Raw genomic sequence first — 18328 nt, 5'->3', positions numbered from 1 at the left:
GTTGGCAAGAGTTGTGCGACTCTAGGGGCATAGATGGTGGATGCTGTACAAATGTAGGAGTTAACTTAGGTGAGCCTATGGAATTTCCTGGATGTTCAATTGCTGGCGTGTGCTGCTACTAACCTGGAGGTGTGGGTATCCTTTATGAATATGGATACCCCTCCTTTTTTTTTTTTTTTTTTTTTTTTTTTTTTTTTTTTTTTTTTTTTTTTTTGGGGGGGGGGGGGGGGGGGGGGGGGGGGGGGGGGGGGGGGGGGGTTTTATCATTTGAGCCTTGCCTACAAAAGGCACTATGGGGTGGTAAGAGTCTTTGCCAATATCCGGAAGCCCAGGGTGACAGGTGCAAGCTGTCCCTTGTGAAGCAGCGTGGCTTGTCAAGCATGTCATCCCAGGCAGACAGACATTGATCCCCTTAGAATGACACCAGTAATTAAGCCAATTATTAAAGCTGATCATTTTGTCTCTGTATTGTGGCATCATTCTTGGTGAGGGTAGGATACTGCTCAGGGTCAGGGTCATACCGGCCTGGGCTACATAATCTGAGAGCTCCTCTATGTCTCTTTCATGTAGTCCAGGGAGGTGCCTCAGGTCGCTCACACCGGCATGGACAATGACTGAGTCATACTTGTACTTGCTGTGGAGTGACCTGAGTGCTTGTGTTATGTGGCGGATTCTAGCGCCTGACAGGCAGCTTACTGTGATCTTTTCCTTGTTCAGTCTGGTGAGTGGGACGTCAGTGTGTCTGACTATGGAGTCACCTATAACAAGTGTGTCTGGCATTGTGTTTGGCCCTAAGGGCTGTGACTGTTTAGCACACTGACTTTGAGAACTATGTGTTGCATGTCTTATGTCTTGAGGTGGCAGTTGCTTGGGTGTCTGCTTTGGAGGCCTCTGTAGTTTTGGTAGATTTTTATCAGTGCCTCCGAGTATGTCTTTGTGTGTTTATGTGTTTGTTTTGCAGTTGTGATAGTTCTATGTGAAACTGGGTTTGTGGTGTGCGTGGTTTCCTTCTCCTCCTGTCTGGTCTTGCCAGTCCTGAGTTGAGAGAGCTCAGCCTCCAGTTTGGCTATATAGTTGCATCTCTCACATGTATTTGTGTTTTGTGGGAGAAGGAGTGGGTTGTCTGTGTACATGAGGCAATTGTAACATTGCCTCAAGATGCCCAGATTCACCAGCTGAACAGGAGAGGACGCTAGCAACTGACCCTTCGACATGCTAGAAAAAGTGAAAAGTTTGCTGTGTAACTGAGTCAGAAGGGACCTATAGGGAAATGGGTACTCAAGGGGATTCTAGGCTAATTTAGTACTTTGTTTAGTATATAAGTACTTTACCTATATAAAAATGCTTTAGGAGCAAGTGCTGAGCTTTTGAGATAGAGAATAGACTGTTTAGATTGCAAGTAGAGAAGTTCTAAGGGAAAAATTGAAGAGTAGACTTTACGGAGCCAGAAATAGTTTAACCTTGTTTAACCGTCGCTGCCCGATGGTGCTCTATGGGCAACTCCGCGCTAAATCACGAAAAGCGCTAAAGCGGGCTTTATAGCAGGGGGTTGAAAAGAGCTAGGAATTGACCCAAAATGGCCAATAGACTTCAAGTTTCTGGCTGGAACCACTGCTCTAGGGACAAATAGGCTGCTCAGTGCTCCCCACTCCCACTGGTGAACAAAGAAGCTTTCCTTTATCCAAATAAGGATATGGAATACCACAGGAACCAAGCCAAAGCCCAGAGATCAGCAAACTCTGAAGACTGGACTATTCTAGTTCAGTAAGGTGGGAAAACAAGAATTTTTTTTTTGTTTTTTTCTTTTTTGCAGCAAACAGAGGAAAACCAGACAGTAAATGCTATAAATGCTTTTAAATGGCTAGCGCACTTGAGTGTGTTAGCCTACAGGTAAAATTAAGCAACAAATAACTTTTTAAAAGTGCAAAACAGTTAATCAACACAAAAACAGTTTAAATAGAATGCAGAGCTGTATAAACAGGCGAAAATGCAGTCGCTAAGCAGTAAATAATCAAAAAGCCAGAAAAAATACTTAAATCAGGAAAAAGTCACTCTTTTGCTCTCTGCTGCTTGTAGAACTCTGCAGGACACCACGAGGAGCGGTGCTGAGTTGAATACAAGCGAAAAAATGCTCTAAAGCGGGCTTTATTACAGGGGGCTGAAAAGAGCTAGGAATTGACCCAAAATGGTCAGTAGACTACAAGTTTCTGGCTGGAACCACTCCTCTAGGGACAAATAGGCTGCTCAGTGCTCCCCACTCCCACTGGTGAACAAAGACATTTCCTTTTATCCAAATAAGGATATGGAATAGCACAGGAACCAAGACAAAGCCCAGAGATCAGCAAACTCTGAAGACTGGACTATTCTAGTTCAGTAAGGCGGGAAAACAAGATTTTTTTTTGTTTTGTTTTTTTTCTTTTTTGCAGAAAACAGAGGAAAAACAGACAGTAAATGCTATAAATGCTTTTAAGCGGGTAGCGCACTTGAGTGTGTTACCCTACAGGTAAAATTAAGCAACAAATAACTTTTTAAAAGTGCAAAACAGTTAATCAACACAAAAACAGTTTAAATAGAATGCAGAGCTGTATAAACAGGCTAAAATGCAGTCGCTAAGCAGTAAATAATCAAAAAGCCAGAAAAAAATACTTAAATCAGTTATAGCAAATACAGTTATAACAAATGCTCTGAAATATACTGTATATTTCCAAAATGTTTGAGAAGGACAGTCAGAACACAAGAAGGTTCAGGCGAAAGAGAAAAAAAAAAAAAGTTTTGTTTTACTTTTTGAAAGGGAAAAAGGAGGAACAGAAGGCCTTATCAAATGTTCTCTCTGTATTAAGCAGAATGAGCTAATGACACTAGACTGGGAGGTGTGTCACAGTAGGGGCGGGCAACTGCAAAGCCACCAAGTATAAGAGCAAGACACCAACAGGGAGGGACGGTGGGACAAAATAGCCTACAGACAGCAAGCACTAGAGAGACAAATGAAAGTTTTTAAACAGATAAGGATTTGTGAAGATACTGAATAGACAAAGTGCTTTATATATATTAAATTGTAAAAACAGTAATCTGTAAAAATAATCAAAACAAAATCAAGATACTTATATTTTGTAGCTCAGTTGCGGTCAACAACTTCTCCAGTCTGCACTGTGTGCAAAGACAGAAACCCTACCAAAGTTAGGGCTTAAAAACCAGAACTGCTTCTTTTTTTTTACAAGAACACAAAAGAACCAGCCCCCACTAGCCAAGAGATAATTACACAGAGGAAATGTTTCAGTTTACACAATAGCCTACAGACAGCAAGCACTAGAGAGACAAATGAAAGTTTTTAAACAGATAAGGATTTGTGAAGATACTGAATAGACAAAGTGCTTTATATATATTAAATTGTAAAAACAGTAATCTGTAAAAATAATAAAAAAAAATCAAGATACTTATATTTTGTAGCTCAGTTGCGGTCAACAACTTCTCCAGTCTGCACTGTGTGATATGTTATCAATCACAATTAGACTGCAATGTTCATCTTTGCCTTTACCTGGACTGGAAGGTCAGGTGTCCAGTGTGACTATGCATGTACACTGTGAAGCTCACAGCACTAGCTTGCATCACACAATTATATTGGTCAATGACATACATCCTGTGTCTACTACATGTGGCTATGTGCATCTGTCTACCAATTTTCTCTTTGTTCTGACCTACAGAGTGGGTGCAGCCACTTTAGGCACTGACTTCACTAGGGATCTCACCTCTTCAAGCCAGAAAACTAAATTCTTTCTTCACATCTGAACAAGAACCATTGGGAGCAACTGCTGGGAAAATAAGATTGTTCCTCTATAAATCAATACTTTGCAGCAGCAGCTTATCAGGGTGTTGATTGGTGTTTCTGGCATCAGTTCTTATTATAAACAATGCAGCCATTGGTACAGTGACCTGCAAAGGCACCACCTAGATGTGATTCTCCAGTGGTAAGCAGAAATAAGAGAGAGAAATTCAGTTCTATATTGTAAACATTCTGTACTTGGTTTGGCACTGTGCATTCTGTCTGTCACTTATTGCTGTAATTAACTTCTGCTGTTAGGAATATGTACTGCTGATTACTGTGTATTTTATTTTTACAGGAGCTGAGTCAACAAAATTCAGCTGGACACAAAAGGCTTTCCATGTGACATTGCAGGTGCACTTTATCGATGTCCATACTACACTGCACTATTTGAATAAATTGTCATAAATATAAACTTATCTGTTAAATTTGTTTTTCACTTTTTGAAGGGTCAGCAGTGAAGCAGCTCAGAGTTAGGCAGTGGACACCTAACTACACTGGCCAGCTTGCTTACTGCTGGGTCAATAGCAGTCCCCAGTCTTACCTCTCTGTAATGTGACAAAGGTCACTCTGTAGAAGGTGATGGGGGGAGGTTCAGAGGTGGCTCTCTGTGCCACCTCTTGGGAAGGAGAGTGAAGGTTCCTTCCCTGAGAATGATGCAGAAGCCTTCTCTTGGTCACTTGGGGACAGGTGAAGAGGCTAGTGAGAACTAAGGTTAGCCAGCAACTAGACACCAGCTGTGGCACTCTGGACTGTATCCTTGTGTGGATTATAGAGGTACACAGTTGACCAGTCCCATCAAACAGGTTACTAAATGCAGCACCCACCAATGATATCAGTCATGGTGGTGACTAACATGTAAGCAGGTTCCCCTCTAGCATGGTCAGGCAGGGTCTATGTACCTTTTTCTATCTGTCAACATTCTGTTGCCCTTCCTTTTTGTCATTTTCCATTTTCTGTTTGTCATCCAACCCTATCGATAATTGCCCCCATGGTTAATCTCTATCTTTCTGATCTTTCCCCTTTGTCAGTCAGTAATTGTCCTACCAGTCTCTTTCACTGCCCTTACTTCCTGCCATATACCAGCCTTTTTTCCCACACACACTTCTTAATACCTTCCTCATTTACTCTTCTTCAAAAATGCAAAATGGGCTCCTCTCTGACAAAAAAAATAAATGTCCTTCTTCCTCTTACTATTTATCTTCCATTCATGTTGGCCTTCTACATGTTCATCAGCTTGCTCTTTCTTATTTTTGAGTTTACTATCTCCCACTTTCCTCCCCACTTATATGAATATATTGTTTGGCATATGATTGTGGTGGCCTTTTGTGCACTGCCATCAATGCCCATGTAGCAGCTATGAGGGATTTCTTAAACATGCGAACAAGAGTAGCACCTCATAGGTTCATATACTAATGACCACTAGAGCCCTTACAAGCCTAGCCATGCACTCTAAACAAGTTGGGTCCCAAGTATCAACCAGGGGTTATATAAGTAGGCAGATAGCTAAGGATTTTAGTGGAGCTGTCATTTAGGATAATACTTTTATTATTGATGACCTACGTTCATAAGAGAAATGGGGCCAGACTTGGGTTAAATTTATGATTTCCTGTCCAATTGTCAAGGCTTCATTTGAATAGGGTCGGGGATGAACTCTGCTTTACATGGATTTACATGGATAGGGAGCATATTCCATAGTGTGGGGATCCTTTGGGACACATATCTGTCTCTCCACCATGTTCTATTTATATCACAAGCAAAGTTCAGATCCCTGGATCTAGTGTTTCTGGTGCTGTTTGTTTTGCACATGTGCAACAGAGCCATCAGGGCTGGGTCTGCGAAAACCCTGTAAGTCAGGGAAATATCCCCTCTCAGCAACCTGCAGAAGACTGAATACAGAGACAGAACCTTTAGGTGATCAGTCTAGGAAAAATTCATGCCACAAATTCTCCTGCTGAGAAACCTTTGTTGGCATTCCATCTGTTACAAGTGTGTAGTTAGATGCATGCAGAAGGGGGCATTATATTCAGTGACAGGTCTGATAAGGGATGACTAGAGTGGTACTATAACTTCCTTGGACCTGGATGCCATACCCTTACCTAAAAGTTGGGTGACATAGAATTATTTTCTTATTATCTTAGCTATGCGTTGGTCAAAGGCCAGATTTCTGTCTACATATGTTCCACTATCCCTTACTACTGAGTCAATAATTAGGGGCATTTTATCAATGGAGTAATTAACTTGGGATGGCAGTTTCCCAATGGGCATTATATTGTATTTTTGTCACTGACATTTAGGTCATGGCTTTGGCACCAGTCATTTGTTTGTGTTAAACCCACTTGCAAGATGTTGGTGTCTTGCATGAATCTATAATAGCTCCAAATTTACAAGTCATCTGCAAACTTGGTGAGCCAGAAGCCTTGAACATTAGCCTTGACATCCAAGAAGTAGACGGCAAACAGGAGTGGGCCCAGCATGGAGCCCTGGGGTACTCTACTGGTGACTGGTCTCTTGATGGAAGTGGTCTCACCAATCCTGACTTCTTTGGTCCTGTCTGTGAGCCAGCTGGCAATCCAGCAAGTTATGTAAGGGTTTATGCCTAGCTCAGAGAGCTTGTCAACAATGCTTGAGTCAGGTATTATATTAGGTGTCTTAACCAAGTCAAGATATACAGCCTGCACTGCTTTACCCTCATCCATTGCCTTGGTGACCATCTCAAAGAAGTCTACTAAGTTAGGTAAGCATGACCTTCTCTTAACAAAGCCATACTGGGATGAGTCCAGTGTCTGTAGTTTGCAAATGTCCTTGTTTATCATTTCCATAATAATTCGCTCTATGGCTTTGTATATTAGGCTTTTTAGACTGATGGGTCTATAGTTCTCTGGATCGACTGATGGTCCGTCCTCGTGGAGGGGAATGACTATTGTGATCTTCTATTCATTTGGAATGTAGACTGTTTCAAGGCTGTAAGAATGCTTCAAGTGGTCCTGATAGGTCATGTTTTAGACTGTTCAGGAGGCAACCAGGGATGTTTTCAAGATCCATGGAAGTGGTGTTCTTAGGTTTAGCAAGTGCGGCTAGCACCTGGTCCCTGCTGATACCTGGGGGAAATATTTTAGAGGGGATTTTACCTGGTGGCACTGGGGTGAGATAAAGTCTGAGCTGAATTTATCAGTCAGAAGACCTGCTATGCCACCCTGATCAATGTATCTGATACCGTTCACCACCAGTTTAGCACACTATTGTGTGTTACCTCTAAGGTTTCCAGATGTAGCTGAAGAAGGTCTTCTGATTGTCCTTAGTCTGCAATACTATTCTGATCTTATAGTTAGCCTCGTTGGACTTAATTAAATTCTGAGTTTCTTGTTTAGTTGTATAAGAAAGCCCTTGCCTTTAAGCTAGCTGCTATTCTTGATTTTGGCCATGAGTTTTATTCTTTTATTATTTACCCTGTGTAGGTTAAGATTCTACCAGTGGGGCTTGTTTTAGTGTTTGTTTTGTGCTTATTTCTGGTAGGAAAAGTTGCCTCTGTGCAGCCATTCACATGTTTATATAGTGACTCTCAGTAAGTTTGTATAGGTAGCTGTGATCTAGCTGGGGGGGGCTTAAATTTTGAAAAACTGTCACTTAATAGGATGTAGTTTGCCTTTGAACAGTTCCTGACTGTCACTGGCTTAACTGGATTTTCTAGTTGATTTTTACTTCAAATGAGACAGCTTTGTCATCCAACCTCACTAGTGAGTATGTGACCTGCGAGGTTGGAAGACAACATTTGCCCATGTTGTTGAGTACTGTATCCAGTATGTTTGATCCTCTGGTTGGAGTGTGGTGCACTGTCTGTTCCAGTGAGTTTGTGTTAATAAATTCCAGGAAGCATTTTACTTGTGAGTTTGAGACAATGTTCATTTCCCAGTCTATAGAGGGTTAGTTAAAGTCATCCATGAATAGGGTGTTTGATTGGATGGTGAGTGCCTCTAGTAGGGTTGGCAAGAGTTGTGCGACTCTAGGGGCATAGATGGTGACCTGAAATTAGCAATAATGTAGTGAGGCACCTTATCTGCAGTGAATTTCATGGGGATGAGCTCCATGGTAACATCCTCTGCCAACAATGGAGGTATGTTTGTTGCTAACGTAGAGTGAGACACTTCCACCTTTGGCCCCAGGCTGTGCGGTTTTTGGTCTAAATCTGTGGAAGGCACTGTAACCTTGCACTTCTGCAGTACTTTCTATGGCTTTAAACTAAGTCTGGATCATGGCACAAATGTCTACATTCTCCAGAGTGAGGAGGGCTTGACGGGTATGGAGTTTTTTGTTTAGGCTTTTAGCACTGAGACATTTTAAGGGAGCTTATTTTTAGCCATTACCTGAAAGTCTGGGGGTACAGATTAAACCCATCCTTGGCAAGGCAACATGGTTTTTTGACCATATTCTCCCATGCTGACTGATATTGGATTCTCCTGGAGTGACACCAGTAGCTAAGCCACTTATTAAAATCAATAATTTTAAATCCATACTGTGGCATTATCATTGGTGAAGGTAGAATGCTGCTCAATGCAAGGCTAATACCTATCAGTGACACATATTCTGAAAGATCCGTTATGTTTCTTTTCATATAGTCCAGTGAGATATGTGTGTTATACCTGCAATGGAGTATAATCGAATCATATTGGTACCTGGGGTTCAGTAACTTGAATGCATGTGTGATACTGAAGATCCTGGCTCCAGATACTGTTACCTTCTTGTTTAACTTGGTGAGTGGGACATCTGTGTGTCACACAATGGAGTCCCAAATGACAAGAGTATATGGGTGACCATTAGGTGTAGGCCTATGTGAGATGCTTGGTGTTGCTTTTGATGTGTGATTTAGTGATTGCTGAGGAACAGTGTTGCCATTAGGCGGCTTTGGAGGTCTTTGAAATTTGGGAAGGTTTATTTTAAGCTTCTCAGCATAAGACAATCTGTGTGTGTGCGGTGAACACTACGTGTGAGGGATGTAGTGTGGATATTCCTGACAACCTCATTTATATGCAAGATTTTTGCCTGCAAGGAAATTTTTTATTTACATCTCTCACATACCATGTCATTTTGTTGAATCGGTTGTCTGAGAACATGAGACAATTGCTACATTGCCTTAGGATACCCACACTTACCAAGCTGACTACAGAGACATTTGGAAGTTGCATATCCATATCTTCTGTTCCTGTAATAGATATGGCTGTTTTAGATTAAAGATTGTGTTTTAACAGGGTTCTCCTAGGGTAGTTTCTGGGGTTAAGGGCAAGATGTTAATATATGGTGCTAGGATATGGTAGTGCTATTCAATGTACAAGATGGGTGCTCTAAGTTTATTTCCATACAACCCTACACTGTTTAAAAGGCTTTGTATTTAATCCTAACTTTACAGGTAAATTCTACTGTCTAGACATTTGCTACTATATATACAGGGCATTGTTAAACACCACTGCCAGTAGGCATCTCCACACAAACTTGCCTGATTTATAGCAGAGAAAAAAGCTACAAAACTGACTGTTATGCCCTATATCCAATAAATAATAACACTTTGAGCTTTCTGCAGTGCTTCTCAACTCAGAGAGATCAGGTAAACACATGGATGATCCTGGAATTCCTTAATGTAAAAGCAGAGCAAAAGCAGTTCTCAAGTGCAGATTAAATGAAAAACAGCTACTAAACAACTAAGCCCCTGGCTAATTTGCCCTTCTGCAAAGAGATTTGGAGGTAGACAGACAAGAAAAGCCAAAAAACGAAGAAAGTACTATTTTTGCCACAAAATGAAATAAAAATGCTCAAAAACAGTAGTGATCACTCTATAAAGTAAGTGCAAGTGCAGATAATCAAGAAAATATTCTTATTTTAGCTTGGATGTCTCTGGAAGCAGTTGTAACACTAGAAACGTTTTGTAGAGTTCTCTGTAAGTCAACCAATAATGCCTATTTGTTAAACAGTTTGTCCCACTGAACACACAGTCCCTTTTTAGGGTTAACACAGGACTAACGCCTGGTAAAGTAACATTCTCAAGGTCACACAATAGGCAATTGAGGGCTGAGGGAATTAAACTGTTTACCACAGGAACTACACTTCACAGCCTTAAGGCTCTGTACCATCTGTCAGTTCTACCTCTTTTTGGCCTTTCCTTTGGATCACATGACTGCCCATAGCATAGCCTTTCCAGTGGTGGGGATTATTGTCATTATCACAGCAGCAATATTTTAGATTGCTGCCCTTTCCCCAGAATGACAGTGCTGTCCTGGAAGTCATATTTATAGAATCGTTTTCTGGTCATGTCACAGTAAATCCTCCACATTATTTAGCATAGTGCATTGGGATTATGAATCCTGCTGAACACCTTCCAAAATATTTGTGAGCCTAATGGAAATGTGGAAACAATATACAACGTTTATGGAGTTCTGACAATTGTTTTTTTTTTTCTGGAAAGAGTATTAGTCAGTGTAAAACTACTGCCTTCAGGCTAGATTCTGGAGGAGAATGTAATATTTTAGCAGAGTCAATATTCAAAGCAGTGAGGTAATCAGATACTTTGTGAAAAGCAGTGTGTGTGTCGTCAATATATTCTAGACATAAAATTAAGCCAATGAGTCACTGCTTACTTGCTTGTGAGTATAAGCACAGAAAGTATAAAGTTATGTTTTAATGAAAGTCTAGAACATTCTACCAACTATTTCGGTCATCTTCACATATGGTATACAGAATTCACAGCATGGATGCAGAGTAATTTGCATGCTTATGAATGCATTAGATCAAATGCTTCTCAAAGGTAGTTCTACACTTTTTTACAAATACTAGCCGGGACTTAGTTTAGAAAATCAGTGAGTGTTAACATGCAAGCAATAAACACGGAACAAGTTAATTAGAAGGTTAAAGAATTGAATTCTGGTGTTTTTATGCTACAGTTTCCGAATATGTAGAGATGCAGTACCACTAACCAGTCCACTAAGAAGAGTACCATTGACTCTCAGGAAGACAATTTGTAGTTATCGCAAAAGAATTATAGTATGAACTAATTATTATAGTGAAGGGTTTGATAACCAGCCTCTGGATGTCTACTGTGTGACTAAGAAATTCCTTAAAACAAATAGTGCTCTTGGAAAAACTGGTGTATACTTTTTAATGGTTTCCTAGACCATTTGCCTTATAACTACATATAAGATGAAAATATTAGAGAATCTTAGAATGATTGACAGTTATGTGACACCAATTACTGTGAAAACTAATCACATGGTTATAGTTGTAAAATAGGGCATGCATGGACTTGCATAGATTCCCAAGATTTTGAAGTGATTGAAAGGTGTCACTATCCATTGCAGATAATTAAAGAGGTTTCAACTATGCCAAAAACTTTTTTTACTTGGTGCCAGCCCAAGCTTTTGGCAAACCAACATTGGAAATGGTTACTTCAAAGCTATATGTTTTTCATATCCTGTTTTGAAATTATAGATTTCTCTTATTACCTTTCAGTGATTAATCAACACTGGAAGTATTTTAATGATACTTGGATGGTATGTTGACTGTAATAGATGATCTGATGTCTGTGGAACTACCAGAAAGGAACAAATCACAAAGCTAATTAACCTATTGGATAGACTATGGTAGAAAAGTATAAATGTAGAATAAGACTAAATGTCTAATATATGTCATTATCTCTAATATAAGGACCACATTTAACAATAGAAGGACTAGAGACATATTTTGATTCAGTCACTGCCATGACACGCATTCAGAAACAGGAGGATACATAAAAAATATATGAGATTTCTTGGAATGGTATCACATTATTCAAAATTCTTACCCAACTTATCAGGTATTAGAAGTCCACCAAAAAGTGATTTTGACTGGTTCTGCTCAACAAATCAAGACTGAAATTTTGAAGTACTGAAAAAATTGTTACAGATGTACTACACTTAAATAGGTTGTCTTACAAGTGGATTTAAGTTACCAAGATCATATTACGTTAAAGGCTCATATTACAGGGTGAATAAAAGAAAATGTAGACATCTTTACAGGATGGAAAGTGAAGAAGAACATAAGAAAATTGCCTTGCTGGGGGCATGGCTCGGATGGCAAGCTGAAAGCAGCAGAGTTCTTGTGCTCTGGAGTCTTCATTTCTTTCCTGACAGGATTTTTTATATAATTTCACCAACAAATACCTGAAACTACTAAAATCAGATTCTGGAAGTCATAAGCTACAAGTTGGTATAATTTTTAAGCTAAATTGTTCAACTTTTCCTGTCAAACATTTGAATATAAGGGACATTGGAACCAGATTCACAATGGAACATAAGCAGCTCCAAATTTTTTCAGCAAGAAACTCCAATGAAGAAAGAAATACAGGCAACCCTTACTACAGCTCAATAATTGGTGGGTAAAATAGACAAATTAAACTTAAAAGTGGACAATATAAAAGAAAATACCACCAAGCAAATAACCTTATTAAATGAAGTCCTTAAACAGCAAACTGCCCAGATTCCTGCTTTGGAAAATTCTGTAACATATATAGACTACAGGTTAACAGAAAAAGAGAAAAACATACACTTTCTTCTTCAAGAAAAACACCAGACTCATTGAAAAGATAGAAAACATTGAGACTAGAACCAGGAGAAACAACATAAGAATCTATGGCATCCAGGAGCAGATGGAGGGGGACAATATGTTTAATTTCCTGGCTTCTTGGATTCTTGGATTCCTAAAATCCTAAGCCTACCGGAAGCACTATCCTTTGGGATAGAAAGGACCCACTTTAACTTGAACTTCTGTATCCAGTAAAAACAACTATCCAAGATCTATTATTGTAAGATTTATCTCCACTCAAGACAATGACCTTGTTTAAGAACTTCCTGGTCCCCTGCTCCATTAAAAATTGGTGACCATACTATCAGGTTTGACAACAACTTTTCACCCCTTGTAATGTCCAAAATAAAAGCATGTGTCCCTGTTATAAAACCATTAAAAAAAGGAAGGAATCAAAGCATGACTCATATTCCCAGCAACTTTTGACTCACTCAAAGAAGCATCCACATTTGACCAAAAAAGAACATGTTTAAGTCAACCTGAGCCCATGGTTTCTTCAATGAACTTAAAAAGACAAGCTTCAAAACATGAGTGGACTATTAAAGAAAAAAAGAAACCCAGAGAGAAATGATTATACATAACTTCAAATTTCATGCAAATTTTTATTTATCCCTTATAAATAATGTGGAATCATACACAGAAGGGAACTTGAAGTTATGGAGTGCTGGCAAAGTTAAAAATTTGGTATAGAAGACCTAGCACAGGTTACATCACAGCAGGATGGAGGGATTCCCCAAAGTAGGGAGAAACAGGAAGATCAGGAAACATCTGAAGAAGACATATGGAGATGGGAAAGAAAAATAGATTTAATATGGTATAAATTGTATGCAAAAGAGAAAGAAAAACTAACCAATACAAAAAGAAAAGCACCAAAAATATTTGAAGAGAAATACAGGCAAAGGAATCCAGACATGGACAACTTTACAATACAAAAAATAAGAAAACAAAGAGGAAAAAGTCGAAAAGGAGATTAGTAATGGAGAAGTTAAAGAAATAGAAACTGAGGTCATGGGGTACCTGCAAAGTGAAGGATTTTTTGTAGAAAATCTAATTCAGAAAGCACCACGACAGGATAGAGTAATGGATATCCAAATTAAGGGGAAATCAGTGAAACAGGAAGCAACTCGTCAGATGCCATATGAAGATCATTTGGAGCCTTCCATAGGAAACCAGTTTAAATATTCATTTGAAGCTAGACAGCAAGGGAAGGAACAGGAAACTGTGGAAACTCTGATGCAGTCATTGTTGAGGAGTGATAGGCCAGTGAGTTCTCACATGATACAGCAACAAATGGCACAGGATGAAGTTGAAGAGAATGTGCCACAGGAAGATGCTATAGAATCTACAGAATGCCCGCAGGAACTGGAAAACATGGGATGTACCCTTAGTTTGGAAGAAAATGAGCTAAGAGAAGAGTTGCTTGATGTAATAGACATAGACAGATATATCAAGATCAATGAAAGAAATAGACTGCAGAAGGTTAATAAAACCCAAAAAGTCAGAAATTTTATAAAGCAAATGAACATAGTAATTAGGACTGCTCATAGAGACCCATGTGCTATAACAGAAATAAATGATATATTACTGTGCAGCTAAATTAATAACTGATAAAGTTCTACCACAATAACACTAGGTAGTGAGGGAAAGGAAGGGGAAAAATCAAATACCATCATGGAAGTATCGAATAGAGAAAACTATAAAGCAGTTAAGACAAGAAGTGTCACTGTTAGAAGATTATAGAAGAGGGAATAGATCAACAAAAATACTAAAAAAAATAGATGTGATAAAAGCAATCTACAGTATTAGAACAGACCAGGATCTATCATGCACTACTGCAAATAACAAACTAAAACTTTCAGCGCTGGCGAAAAGACTTAGAAGATACAAAAATAAATATAAAGGAAAAGTAAAAAATAAGCAATTTTTTGATGATCCAAAAAAGTTTTATAGAGAAATGGGAAATAAGTTAAAAGGAATTGAAAGACCGCCAAAAAAAAGAAGAAATAGGCACATTTTGGAGAAGTATCTATGAAGATCCTGTGGAGCATAACAAAGATGCTAAATGGATAGAAGAAGTTAAAAAGAGAATAAGAGGTTCAAAGATACAGGATATGAAATGTGATGAAGTAACAGCTAGAGAGATTGAAATAAAGTTAAGAAAAGCCTCTAACTGAAAAACTCCAGGGCCAGATGCAGTACCTAATTTTGGCTGAAAATATTAACATCTTTGCACGAAGATTTAGCCATGAGTAAGAAATATTTATATGCACACCCTGAACAGACACCAACCTGTTTAACAACAGGAAAAACAATGCTCCTACTTAAGAGTGAACCTGCAAGCTACCCTAAAAATTATAGACCATTAACTTGCCTTTCGGTGACGTATAAACTATACATGGAAATTGATGCTAACAGAGTTTATAGTCATTTAGAAGAAAACTAAATTATGGCAGTAGAACAAAAGGACAATAAAAGAAAATCATATGGAAAAAAGGATCATTTGTTGTTAAATAAAGTCATAGTGGAGAACTGTAAAAAGTGGAAGAATCTAAGTCTGGCATATATTGACTACAAAAAAGCATTTGATAGTATCTAACATGGATAAAAGAGTGCTTAAAATGTATAAGATACATCCTACATTGATTGACTACATTACAGTGACCATAAAACAGTGGCAGACCACTTTGCAAGTAAGCCATGATAAAGGACAAATTATTATCCCATGGATAAAAATTCAAAGGGGGGGATATTCCAGGGCGACTCTGTCACTGCTGCTATTCTGCCTTGCCCTCAACCCATTAAGCTGTCTACTTAACAGCTTAGGTCATGGCTATAATTTGGCTCCTAGAAAACAACAAAGTGCAAAGACTTCTCACCTTTTCTTTGTCGATGATTTAAAGCTGCATAACTCATTAGTTGAGGAACTGAAAGCACAACTGCAAGTTGTCAAAACTTTTTCAGGTGATATAAGAATGTGAGAGAAACAGACAAATGTAGGTTTTGTAAAACCGAATTGGAAACAGTTGGCAGAAGGACTGTATACTGAAAGGCATAATAATAGGGCAAGATTGTTGCACTGGGGATTGTGGAAACATTATGGTATCGAAGTGGCTGAAAAACACTGGAAACATGAGCCACAAAGCATCACAGAAAATGATGGAAGTTTATATAACATGGGACCACCAATTACCACCAGTTCAAAGACAGATGCTAGAAAACCGGATATAGTGGTTCAGGAAAAGAAGACAAGAGTAGCATTGATCATTGAAATCACCACACCCAGTGACTACAGTGTCTTGCATACAGAGAGACAAAAAGTCATAAAATATCAGGATCTGCAGGCAGAAACGTGAGCAATGTGGAAGAAAGATACCCAGACAGTTCCAATAGTAGTAGGACCAACGGATCTGATAAAAAATAATTTACAATTGTATTTAGATATGGTACCAATCTATATAACTTTGTATGAATTGCAGAAGGAGTCATTAATGGGAAAATTGCGGATGCTCTGAAGAGCACTTTTGGCTGACATCAAAGACTGAAACAATACTATTTTCATGAACTGTAATCATACTTTGACTTAGGAATGGGGTCCAGTCCCATCATGGTATTAGAAACCCAAAAGACTTTGAGAATTTAAAAAAGGTAATGTAACTGTTTTTCTCTCTTGTTATTTTTCCCACAACAATGCTAACTTCATAAATAATATATATTACTCAAAATTCCAGTAAATCAAAATCTCATCCAATTGCAAACTACTATTTTATACTTTTCTCTCTTTATATACATGGCATAGCACTAGTGAAATGGTATAAAATAACTTACTCATTTCATATATTTAGATATTTTTCTTTTATATCCTATACTAACTTCTTCATGTATGTGCCTTCCTTTCTGTTTTAGTCCTACTGTCATAGTATTTAATCACTGCAGGAGAGAGAAATGCCTACCATGTTACTGTTAAGTAATTAAAAAGAAAGTGGTTACATTTTATCATTATATATACATTTACTGCTTAACTGAACTTCTGCAATGCACTCCATTTAGCTAATATATCTTATAGATGTGTATGGTTGGTAATTTGGAGCCTTTATTTTAAATAGTCATCATTTTACAAGTTATGCTTAAAAGCTTCACTTCACTAGAAAATTCCTGCCTACCTACTTTTTTGAAGGAATTTTGACAACTTTTGTGACAAGCTCAAGCTTCTAAAGGCTTCAGTTAACTCACAAACTCATGAGAAACAATTTATGCTGTCTTTCAGGAAGTAGGTTTGACCTCTGAACCTGTTTATCTTTACTGAACTCTAACAGCCAATCAGATATAAGAATGATTGTTTGAACTGTGTTTTCATTCATTTAGAAATTATTTTTTTTTATCTAAAAAGTCTTATAAGCATATGTCATAATGTAAATAATGATTTATTTAATCTGAATTACATTTATATTTAAATAAGAATTACAGATATGTTTCGGACAGTGACAGTTTTAAATGCATCTTTTTTTCCTGTCTGTTTTAATGACATTATAGTCCTGTGTTTACTCATAGCAACAAACAATTATTAGGATTAATCAATTTATCTTAGTCTGTTCAGATGAAAAGAATTTTAAGAAATTGTATACAGATTCATGTTCTTAGTTTATGCATACATAGCATATTAAATTGAATTTTTCCTTTTGTATGTTTTTAATGTACATGCAGTTTTCTTTCTACTTGCTATTAACCATAGCTAGGAATTCCCACTAGATGTCATGAGAGGATTATTTTGTGGCTTCTATGAAATATATAGTAAGCCTGGATATATTTTATCCATGCAGAAAGTTATTAAAATATACAGTTTTATTTTCAAATTTAGAGTTTTTAAATTGTCCATAACCATTTTAAAAAATGCATTTGTCATAATGAATCAAGGAAAGCACTTTTCAATTTTACTCATAATAGCATTCTCCATCAAATGATAATATTTAACATTATATCTATTAATGTCAATGGGCTGAACAACCCCATGAAAAGTTGTAGTGTCAACAAATACTTAATGGTACTTAAAGCATATTTTGAATTCATTCAGGAATCCCACTTAATAACAGAAGATCTAAACAAATTAGCTTTTAAGGATTATAAGATTTTGGTAAGTTCAAACTACAACTACAAAACAAGAGGTGTCCTAATTTTATACAGAAAATCATTGAGAATTCCAGAAATAGCTGACTCATACTCAAGCAATGATGGTATGATTGCTTTAGTCATACTAAAACTAGATAAAAAGATGTACACTTTTGCAAACACCTACTGGATGTTGGGTATTGGGACTAAAACTGTGAAAAAACATTTAGACACCATAACATTAAAGTCTAAAGGTGAGGTACTATTAGCAGATGATGTTAATTGTATCTTGTCCTCTGCTTATACCACAAGCTCTTAGCCCTTAAAGATGTCCCCTGTTGCCAAGCACTTGAACAACTACATAAAAGACAGAAACTTAATTGACATTGATGGTATAAAAATATTATCCTCCCTGAAGTATTCTCACTAGTCTTACAGATATGGCACACAGACCAACATAGGCAAAGTCTTTGTAACCAGTTCTTTACTGGCCAAAACTGATAATGTAATGCTGACATCATGCCTATGTCTGACCCCAATGCTATCACTTTCAATGTAACACTTAATACTGACCCCTTAAACTTCTGCGAAAGACTACCTGCTTATCTAATAAAAGTACAAGGATTTAAAGAAGAGTTTCTAGATGAAATAGAGCATTACCTAGATGCCAATAATAATGGAGAGGTTTCAGATATTATCCTATGGGACACTTTAAAGGTAGTCTTACGTGGTAAAGTCAAAAGTTGGTATATAAATAAAAGGAAAGAGTGGGATAAAAACTAGTAGACATACAAAAAGAAA

The sequence above is a fragment of the Protopterus annectens genome, chromosome 2.part1, assembly GCF_019279795.1.
Source record: "Protopterus annectens isolate FY-2018-M chromosome 2.part1, PAN1.0, whole genome shotgun sequence".
Taxonomy (NCBI): domain Eukaryota; kingdom Metazoa; phylum Chordata; order Ceratodontiformes; family Protopteridae; genus Protopterus; species Protopterus annectens.
The sequence above is the reverse complement of the archived record's forward strand: the minus strand, read 5'-3'. Positions refer to the sequence as shown.